The 11,024-nt window shown below is 41.0% G+C and overlaps 1 protein-coding gene across 6 annotated transcripts in view; it reads left to right on the top strand.

The window, feature by feature from the left end:
- The first annotated feature begins 1,178 nt into the window (after positions 1-1,178).
- Positions 1,179-11,024, top strand: part of ZDHHC21 (zinc finger DHHC-type palmitoyltransferase 21) — a 95,594-nt gene continuing 85,748 nt past the window's right edge. The window contains exons 1-2 of one of the 6 annotated variants that reach the window (XM_045882424.3): positions 1,179-1,409; positions 9,189-9,320. The gene's annotated coding sequence lies outside the window, so the exon portion shown is untranslated. The other 5 variants (XM_064580061.1, XR_010407898.1, XM_064580062.1 and 2 more) reach the window with 5 other exon arrangements.

Raw genomic sequence — 11,024 nt, 5'->3', positions numbered from 1 at the left:
GAATGAGAAGGAGAGGGCGAGAGAATTTGAAGCAGACTCTGCACTGAGCACAGAGCCGGACATGGGGCTCAATCCCACAACCTCGAGATCATGACCTGAGCCAAAACCAAGAGTCGGAACCAGGGGCCCCTTTCTTTCTTTTCAAACAAACCAAGTTACAAAGATCCTACTACATAAAATGCATTATGAAAACCAAAGACAATTCTTTCAAAAGCAATTGTCACAGCCTCCCAACCTAGTTATGCATAAATGGAGGAGCTGATTTCTTAATCTGAAAGGCAATAAAACTTGCATATAGTCAAATCAATCCCAATCATTGAATTCCATTGGGGGTAAAAGACAATATTTCAGGTCAGTAGCTCTAAAACTTGAGTGTGCATTAGAATCACCTGGAAGGCTTGTTAAAACACTGATTGCCGGGCTTCACCCCTGACATTTCTAATACAGTAGATCTGGGGTGGAGCTGGAGAATGTGGATCTCTCACTAGTTCCCAGGTAATGTTGATGCTGCTGGTGTGAGGACTATGATAATCACTGATGTAGGTCTTTAAGGCCCTAAGGTGTTTGTAATTGATTCATAAATCGGAACACAACATGTTTAAAAATACCTAGCAATACAAGGTAACATATGGGTCCAAAATAAGCTTCATGTGTGTGATATAAGTACGGTGGTGGGAGAGTACTCTGGGCTGGTAGGATTTGAACTGACTCCCAAGTTTGGATAAAGATCATCAGAGAGGAAGACGAAGGGCATCCTAGGAAGGGTAAACGAACCAAGTTCATTTGAGCTAAGACTGGAGAGGTAAGTAGAGGCAAGTTTGTGAAGGGCTTTCAATGCCATCCTCTAAGTTCAGATTTTATGCATCAAGTAATATTCTTCCATCCACACATTATCTCCTCCTGTGGCATACAGGCACCAAGATTTAGCGCTACACGACTCCAAACACTGTAGTACTGTATCCAGAGCACTGTTCGGGTTAGGTGAGGGAAGAGAGGGGAGTTTTAGTATGTCTCTGCTGTTTGGTAAGATACCAACTTAACGCCGGGAGGTGGATTATTTACAATGTTGAGTCAACTTATTTTTCCTAGGTTGCAGGGATGGGAAAGCTGACAACTTTCGGTTGTCTCCTTAAATACGGAGTAAAGCTTGTTTGGGTATGCACTGAGGTTGCCGACAGGACCAGGCAACATCTCAGATGGCCGGGGCGACTCTGGCTCTTGCCGCATAGAGGGTCCGAAGAGGCAAGACCACGCACTAGAATCCAGTGCCTTTCAATATTTAAGGTGCCCATGTAGGAATCACCTGGAGATCTTGTTAAAATGCAGATACTGATTCAGCAGATCTGAGGTGGTGCGTTTCTAACACGTTCCCAGAGGATGCAGATGCCGCGGGCGCACTTTGAAACAAGGTACCAGGGGACATCCCGAACGCGTTAGCGGAAGACAGGGGCCTGCTGGCCATTATCCCTGAAGGAGGAGGGATACTTGCAGTCCTTACGGGAAGGCCCCTCTGCGGTCCCCCAGCGAGCGGGACGGTGAGGGTGTGGGGACGGAGAAGGACGGCCCGGGCACCGCTGGGAAGGTGGCAGCGCGGAGGGCGGAGGCGCCAAGGTGCGTCAGGTACGAGTGTTCCGGGGGCGGCGGGCCCGCGCCGCACGCGGCCTCGGGCCGCGGCGCATCTCCTCCCGCCCGCGGCGCGATTTCTGCTCTTTCGGCCCTCGGCGGCCCCCATCGCGGCCCCCATCGCGGCCCCCATCGCGGCCCCCATCGCGGCTCCCGGGGGCCGAGCGGGGACGGCGGCGGCCGGTGGCTCCAGCGCGCGGGCGGGCGCACACCCACCCCGCCGGCCCCGGCGCTCCGGCTCCCGGAAGCGGAAGGGAAGCGCGGCCCGGCCTGGGCGACGGCGGCGCCGGAGGAGGCGGGGGAAGAGCGGCTGGCGGCCGCGAGAGCAGCGGCGGCGAGAGGCGAGCCTGCCGGCGCCGGTGAGTGTGTGCAGGCGCGGGGCCGACGCGGCCGCCCCCACCCCCCCCCGGCCCCCGCCCCGCCCCGCCCCGCCGGGCCCCCGCCGCCGCCGCTGCCCGGCGCCCGCCTCCCGCCGCCCTCACCTGGCCGCGCTGCCGCCCCGCGCCCTGCCGCGCCCCGCACCTGCCCCCCGCACCTGCGCCCCCCACTCCACTCCCGCCCCCGCCCCCGCTCGGAACCGGCTCGCCCGGGCCCGGCGGGTCTCAGAGCAGCCGCCGCCGCCCGCCAGCTCCCCTTCCAGAACTGGGAGTGGGGGTGGGGGTGGGTTCCTGCTCTAGCCGAGGTGATTTGGGGTGGGGTTTTTTGCTTTTGCTTTTTAATTTATTAAACCTGTGCCCTGAGTTTCTCGCCTGTGCACTACAGTTTTCCTCTCTGCAGCCCCGCCCGGAGACCTGCGCAGGGATCCCGGGTTTCTCTCTGTTATCGCCGCCTTTCATTCATTTCCAGATCACCGGCGCGAGGCTGCAGAGGACTAGCAGGAGCAGAGTTTGCTCCCTTATTGACCTTCTGCCTCCCTCCGCCCAGATCCAAGAGTGATTCTGAGAAAATGGCTTATGGGTGGCAGCAGTTTGCACTTGTTACCATTTACTATAATAAATAGGTTGCTGGATTTTAAGTGGAGAGTCCATTTAAAGTTGTGGTTTCTCAAGCTATATTTGGGTCACATTTTAAAATCCCTTGTGAGTCAGTGGAGGATGGCTGTATCTCTAGGGCCGAGAGAACCTGACCGGTTATTACTCGAAAATATTGCAGTTATAGCAGTTCATAAAATACAAGAGCAAAAAAAAAATTAAGGTCATTGTGGGTGGGTCATAAATCATAGTGTAAAGTTACAGCCTAAAAGACGACTAAGGATAATTAAGCGCAAGTTAAAAAAGGTGATGTGTCAGATGGATCCTCAGCCTAGGATGCTAATATGTATGTATCCTTAAAAAAAAAAACACTACCTTCCTTGTAAAAATAGTAATAACGAACCATAATAGTTATTTGATGACTGCCTGGTATGTGCCTTCCTTGGCTTTTTGTGCAATGTCTTGTTAAATCCTCCCATTTCTTTAGATTTTACTTATTTTACAGATAAAATCCAGAGCAGTGTTTTATGTTGCTTTAGTTGTTGAACCTCTTAATGGCAAAAAGATTTTTGAGGAAGAGATGAGGTGAGAAATCAATTGGAAAGAAGGAACCAAATGAGATTTAGTGTAGTGGAAAGAAAAACTAGATTCTAGTCCCACTGCTGTCACAATCTAGCTGTAGGGTCATGGATAGGTCAGTGATCCACCCTGTTTTCTCATCTACACAACTAAGGAGTTAGGCTAAATTCTTTAAGGCTCGTTTTAGCTATTCCATACCTATTTGGCATATGCTACGTTTGTAATTAATTTAAAACCCTTTAACATGTTAAGAGTACATTTTAAACATATACCTGAAGAAGTATTAGGAAAATTATATCAAAATATAACTAAAAAATGTATATTCTATACTTTTGGAATAGTATTTGGTGTAGAATCCCTCATTTTGAATTCCTCATTTTGGATGTAAACCGATGGGATCATAATTAGGTCCCTTCAAATGGTGGTGATTTCTGTTAAATGTAAAATACTTTAGAAGCTGTAGTTGGAATAAAAGAAATAGAGCATATTTTAAATAAAATGATGGTAACCGTGTCACACTGCCTACCTATCTCTGGGGTGTTTTATTTAATAAAAATGCAGGTAAATGCGTACATGTAACCATCAGCTTAACAGGTAGATTCTAAAGAAGGAGTGATCAGTGTGAATCAAAATTTTTACTTATTTGCCCACTGCCTGATTTCTTTAATTCAGAGGGACTGATTGAGAACCTGTGGAAAAGTGCATGGATAAAATCATGCCCTGTATTAGTGAAGAAACTAATTGAGAAGTCTAGTATTGCCTCCATGGAGGTTTTTTTCTGGGATTGTAATTGAGTGTGAGTCAATGCAATCTTTTTCAGCATAGAAGGCTACATAATGGTAGTGTCAGTATTAACAGGTATAACAGGGAGGGCAGAAGAAAATCTATCTTTATTACCAGGGAGTTTTTTCTAAAGCTGAGTTTTACTTTTATATTAAGGCATGAAGGAATTTTATATTGCTTTAGTAAAACATTAGGGCTCAGATTCAGTTTTTCAAGTGCACTAAATATAAATGGCATTTTAACATCTAGTAGAATAATCAGTGCACTTATAGCTCTTATTAAAGCTGAAAAATGTTTGAACTATTTTGTATCAGTGAAAAATACAGGTAAGAGACAAGAATAGATGGAAAAAACCCTCTTTGTTGTCAGCATAGTGATTTTTTTGGTTAAGAATCATTGGTAAATTTATGTAATGTATGGTGATTAACATAATACAATAAAAAAAGAATCATTGGTAAATTGAATAAACCTAGTTATTCACACATGTGAAGTAGCACTGCTCTCATCGGTAGCTACCTCGCCAGAAATATCTTAGGGTGATAGTTTATTTACTTATTTCCCTCTTTTGATGTACCCTAGGGAAAAGACGTGACATTTTCAAAGTTTTTCTTCTGCCTTTGAGGCCTCCTCTTGCCCTGTGCTTTACCTCGGAGGTAGATTTACCTCATCCCATTTAAGGGGCTGACAGGGTATCTGCTCTCTTCATCTACCTGTTGCCACTTCCACAAAAGGGCAGGTTAGGTAAAAATGAGTATTTTGCCACTCGCTGATTAGTTTTATGTTAGTTCTAACTTTAACATGCTCGGGTGTGACTCAGCCAGGCTTCTGATTTTAAGCCTTTTATCCATAATTATGGAATGAATAACTTTACCTCCTGTAGGATTTTCAGCTTCAAGCAAGACGGAGTGATGATTTCTTTCAGTATTGTTGTTCTTAAACTGTGCCTGCTTTGGTAGAGCCTGGTGGGAAGGAAATCTGATTTAGTATTTTTTTTTTTTCAGTTTGTCTTGGTGGAGTGGGTACTAGAGGTAGGTAGCTAGTTTCCCTTTCCCCTTGGAAGAACATGTCAGGTTCATGTCCAGGAAACGCCAGAGCCTCTTCATTTCTGGCTTTTACTTTATCTGAAGGTTTTTTCTTGTGCTGTGTTTGAAGCAAAGGTTATCTGTTGCCTTCTGTCCCTACTCTACATTCAACTTTAGTTCTTCTCGCCTTTCCTGACTCTCTCCCACAACATCCCTGCCTTCCTCAGTGAAGATTCCAACGTAGACACTTTATACTGACTGAAGCAGGATTTGGTATCTTTAATTCATATCATCCCACACCTTCCAAGCTATTTTTATTTTCTGTTAGGGAATTCCGATGAGGTGTGTCACTGCAGTGCAATATTTTTAATAGAGGTATTAATTTACATTTATTTTTCACTCATGAAGCAGGTACACAGAGGAGCAATGTCTTATGTTCAGTTTTGCCTAGAAGGTAGTGATTTAAGGGCTTGTTCTAGAAGTGGGTTCTTGAAACCATTGGTGGTGCAAGTATGTTCTCCTTTGACACTTTGCCCACCCACATTTTCACAAAGTCTTCCTGGAGACCTCAGCATTGAGTCAAAATTCCCTACTTTGATTGTGCATTCTTCATTAGCTTCTGAAATCTGGTCCTGATTTGCTCGCAACTGTGTTTTAGTCCTTAACTTACCAGCCCTTCTGCTTTTCCTTGAAAGATTTTGGTTTACAGGTTTTAGTTCAGTCCATCTATTTTAGATCAAATCTCTATTTTCAGTTTTCTGCTTGAAGAGACCCCATGCCAACACGTGCAAATAAAACTTCCCTCTGTGCTCATAGTATGATAGCAGCTGAAAGGCTGGGCTGTGGGAGGTTTCTCATCCCTGACAAGTGTTCTCAGACTTTAGTGTTAGAGGAAGTAGAGCTGGGGTATGGTTAGATTGTATCACGACTTTAAAGGTAGGGACCCAGAAACACTGTTTGATTCTGGAGTTTGCAGGATTAGAAGTAAAACTTACCTTTGTCTCTCTTCCTCTCCTGTCCCCCACTCCCCTTTAAAGTTACTATTTTGGGAGTTGCTTTTCATTTGTCAGGCAGTTTCTCATTTAAGCATGACAACAATTCCGGGAGTTATTTTTATCATCATTTTACAGATGGCTAAACGGAAGCTTGAAAAGAAACGGCAGCTTGGAGGCTGTGTCATAATTTGAATGTGGCTCTCTTTTTCATATCCCCACAAGATTAATTTCCTACTCTGTTGAAATAAACTGAATACCTATGTGATATTTTAAAAATTGAACTACCCCCTTGGCTAATTATTGGAGACAGCTATAGCCTGATACATTTTTTAATCTTTATATATATATATACACACACACATATATATTTAAATGATTTATTTATTTATTTTAGAGAGAGAGAGAGAGCAGGAGCAAGGGGAGGGGCAAAGAGAGTGTGGAGCCTGATTCAGGACCTATCCCAGGACCCTGAGATCATGACCTGAGCCGAAATCAAGAGTCAGCTGCCTAATCATCTGAGCCACCCAGGTGCCCCTGTAGCTTGGTATTTTAGGTAGAATTATTTATCTTGGCCAATTTTCAGAGTAGATAACATCAGAAGTTTAAATATGTTTAAAAGTATGTAGTTGTAACTTCATTTTAAGGTGCAATTATAAGTTTAAATTTTATATATCCATATATTAACCGTTTTCGGAACTTTCTGTGGAAATTTTTTTTTTTTTTTGGTTTGCTCTGTGAATTGTTGATTATATTCTTTCAGACATAATGTTAAAAATATTTAATGACTTTATGACCTTTTATAGTTATAGAACTTTGGATATTCTTCGTTATCCCAAATTTACATGGAGTTTTAAGCCTAGCATTGTTTCTGTACCTCATAGGTGAGATTTGATTCCATGATGTCGGTGATGCTGCTGAATTTGATAAAATGGGCATCCCGTTGTAAATGCTATGCTTCAGTGTAGCTGTAATAACTGAAAATGTAAAGTAGGAGTTTTCCTTGAGTCCAAGCCAGTGAGTGACCGGGGTTTGACTCATAGACGTTTGACTTGGGCTGTTACCTAATAACACTGACAGGAAGTACTGTCTTGCTGAGACATTAGGAAGCCACCCTGGAGTCCTCGCCATAGCAGATTATTGACTTTGGCCGTCTCAGACATTTTGTTGTACTGCATTTAATTCTGCTTGCGATTTTGTCTAGAAGAAGATGAATTCATTCATTTGCTATTAGAGTAGCAGCTCCTGTACTTTGTCATTCCATATTTTGTCCCTAAGAAATCAAAGGTGCGGGCAAGGAAAGCACTGTAAATTATCTTAGAAAGTGAAACAAATCACATTGGACAATCTAACAATCATGACCATAGAAAAATTGACGCTGGGAGAAAATCCAATTTAAAAAGTCTATAAGGGGAATGGAAATGTAATACTAAGGATTTTGATACATTTCTCACATCCTTAGTGTGTAAAACTTTCCTTTTGCTATGGTAAACAGTATGCTTAAGAAACTCGTAACTTGTCCTTCATTTCCTGTCTTGGAGAATGGTACCACCCTTCACATAGTCCCTAAGCCAAAAACCTACAGTCTGCCCTTTGCTTCCAATTGATCACCAAGTCCTGTCAATTTTACTCGTTAAATTCTTAATCTGCCCCTTTCCAGCATGTCTCCTGTCCTAAGTATTCCTTCTTTACCCCTGCTCCTCCACACTCCCCTTACAAGTCACTACTGTTTTGGTCTTCCCACGTGCCCTCATTTCTCACCTGGGTAACCAGTAAGCCTAGCTTATTTTATGTAGTCCATTTTGGAGCTTTATCCATCCACCCAAGTCCATCCTTCATAGTATTGCTGTTCTTTCCAAAATGTGAACTTCATCATGGCATTCTTCCGCCTAAAATCCTGCAGTGGTTTTCCACTGTGTTCAGTGCAAAGTCCAAATTCATTAGCATGGTTTAACAGTGTTTTTCCCTCTTAGATTACTCTTTTGTTGTGGGTTATGGAATCCCTTTAGTGGGCTATGACCAACATTATATATTTTTATTAAAATGAACTAGGGTAAAATAGAATAACAGTATCAGAGTACATCACATGTAGTAAGGGCAAATATTTCATTAAACTTTTTCAATTATATCATTTAATGAGTATAGAACATTCTCATATCATATATTTCTGTGTGTACTGGTAATGTTACGAAATATATTTCTTAGAGGTGAGTGTGTTCGAAAGGTTAAACATGTTTTACCCCATTTTTCCATATGCAATGACTCTAGTAATTTCAGTTTACTTAGGTTTTCTCTGCCTGCTCTATACTTTTGCATATTTCGCTCCCTTGTTCAGAAGAGCCTCATTCTTTGACTAGCTAACTCACAGGTTTCACTCTCTCCAGAAACCTTTTCCTGATGGCAACTCACCATAGGAAATACCTTTTGTACTACAACCTAGTATGCACGTAAATATTCCCATAACTGAAAAAAGTTCCATGAGCTAATACCCTTACTATATGAGATGCATTCCTGCCGTCTTGCCCTCTATCTCACCTTGTCTTACAAAGATATTGATCTGGTCTGTTTACTAGTCTGTCTTCACTGAGGATGGGGCTCATCTCTTTTTTATCTGTATCCTGTGCAAAAGCATAGTATTTAGTCAATCGATGCTAAGTGAACTAATAAAATACATAATCAGTGTATATATGTTATCTAGAACTCTTTATTATTGTTTAAGCTTGGACTGTAGAAACTAACTTTTATGGCTGATTCTCTTAATGGTTCATTACAGGAGGATAGCTTTTTTCCTTAAAATATTTTAAACTAAAACTTGCTTCTATTTTAAACTCTTTAGTTTATGTTTATCAGTTGTGATGGGATAGTTCCCAGCCTCACATCTTGATAGACATTCCATTGCATTTTGTCTCATCAGTGATCTCAGAGTCTGTTGTCACTTTGTGATTTGTGGTTAGGAAGTTTGATGAAGCCCAAGTGTTGGACATACAATAGTAATTTGATTTTCTGGGAACTGGGTGGTTTCAAAGGAGAGAACTTTCCTGTACAGTGGCAATCAATTGCAGATTGGGGGGATGGGGTAGGGTATGAAAACACACAATCAGGTGGAGTTGATCTTATTTGTGAATTTAAAACTTTCGTAACTGACATTTTCACAGACTATTTAGCGGCTTACAGTTTTTATCTTTGTAAGAGATCATTATTTGTTAAACCATTAATAGATTCTCATGGAGAACTGTTACTGAGGAGAGATCCATTTGCTGGGATGTAACTAAAAAAGGAATGAATCAAGATAAAACCTCTAAATGCAAGCACCAGAAAAATTACAACACATCTTGGTGAATTTGCAAGTGGTAAGTCTACATTTAATTTTACATGGGAATATGTTTCTGTATTATGTGGCATAGTGTCCTTAAAGTCTTATTTTTAGGTGCATTTAACAGTTATCCATTTGCAAAAAAAAGATAATTGTAGTTACATTATGTTTATTTAAATTTTTTCATATTAAATTTTAACTAGATATTTCTTAAATAAGAAATTTCTTTTTCCATAGAGAAAAATAATCTGTAAGTAATACAAATTTCAGAAACACAAATCTGACGTGGCTTTACAGGTGATGCTTCTACACTGCATTTTAAAAAATATTAACTTTAAACGCACTTAATATTAGGTTAATAAATGTAGCGATAAAGAGAGCTTAAATGAAACATCTTGTGTACAAGGTTGTAGTGTCTAATCAGAACCCCTAGGTAATCTTTATTTTTCAGTTGGTTGAAAAGAATTTAGAAGTACATATCTTTATTAATAAACCTAGAAGAACACATAATCCATACATGAGATGTGAAAGCTTGCTTTGCACTGCTCTATCCTTCCTCAGCCCAGTGATAACCACTCATGTTAACAGTTTGATGGATATGTTTTCTTCTATACTTTTTTCCTCTGTACATATATAGAAATTACTAATACATGTTTGTTTTTTTTTTAAAAGAATCATGTTATACAAACTTTTCTATAATTTGCTTTCCCCTGCAACATTCAGTTATGAAAATTTTAAACAGAAGAGTTGAAAAAATTTTATGGTGTAACATCTGAATACCTATCACCTAGATTCTACAACTAATATTTTATTAAACTTCATAACATGCTCAACCATCTCTCTGTCCATCCGTCAATCCACTTTATTTTTTTTTGATCCATTTCATAGTAAATTGCAGACATTAGTACATTTCCTCCTTCTGCCCCCTCCCTGATACTTCAGCCTACATATCATTAGCTAGAGTTCAATGTTGGTTTATAGGGCTTTTTAAAAGGTATATTTACATACCATGAAATGCACCATTCTTAAGTGTACATTTGCCGACTTTGGACACGTTCACAACCTGTGTATCTCAAATTCATACCAAGATAGAGATCTTTATGAGGGAATCAGAATGTTCCCTTATACCTTTTCCTAGTCTCTCATTATCCTCCTCTCCTCCAGGAAACCACTGTTAAGCTTTTTCTCATAACCTCCTTTCTTTCTCATAACCTCCTTTCTTTCATTCAACACTACGTGTGGGTAGCCATATGCAGATTTAGATCTACCTCCTTTTTTTTTTTAATTGCAGTAGCTTGGAAATAACTCTACACCTTGGATGTCTTATAATTTATTTGATCATTCCCCTCCCTCTTCATGAACATTGATGTTGTGCCCAATTTTTGTGAATACAAAAAAGCACTGTGTGAAACACCTTGAATGTACATGTCCCTCCACACTCTGATGGGTACTTTGGTAGCTCTTACTAGACATAAAACTGCTGGGTCAAATAGTTTGTCAAAGGGTCAGAGAGTTTGACTTTTTAATAGATACTGCTACATTGCCCTCTAAAGATGATTGTATCAGTTTACATGCATCACAGTAATGGGTGGGAGTGTCTTTTTCTCTGTGCTCTCTCATCATTGGGTAATCTTTCCAAAATTTTGTGAGTACAAAGGATGAAAAAACATACCTAGTTATTTCACATTTTCCTAATCAGTAATGATTAGCCATTAAATTTTTTTTCTTTGTGAATTGCTTC

This window comes from Mirounga angustirostris, unplaced genomic scaffold, assembly GCF_029215605.1.
Source record: "Mirounga angustirostris isolate CCGP_5_RB_7025 unplaced genomic scaffold, mMirAng1.0.hap1 SCAF_15, whole genome shotgun sequence".
NCBI classification, from domain to species: Eukaryota; Metazoa; Chordata; class Mammalia; order Carnivora; family Phocidae; genus Mirounga; species Mirounga angustirostris.
This window is presented reverse-complemented; position numbering and strand designations above follow the sequence as displayed.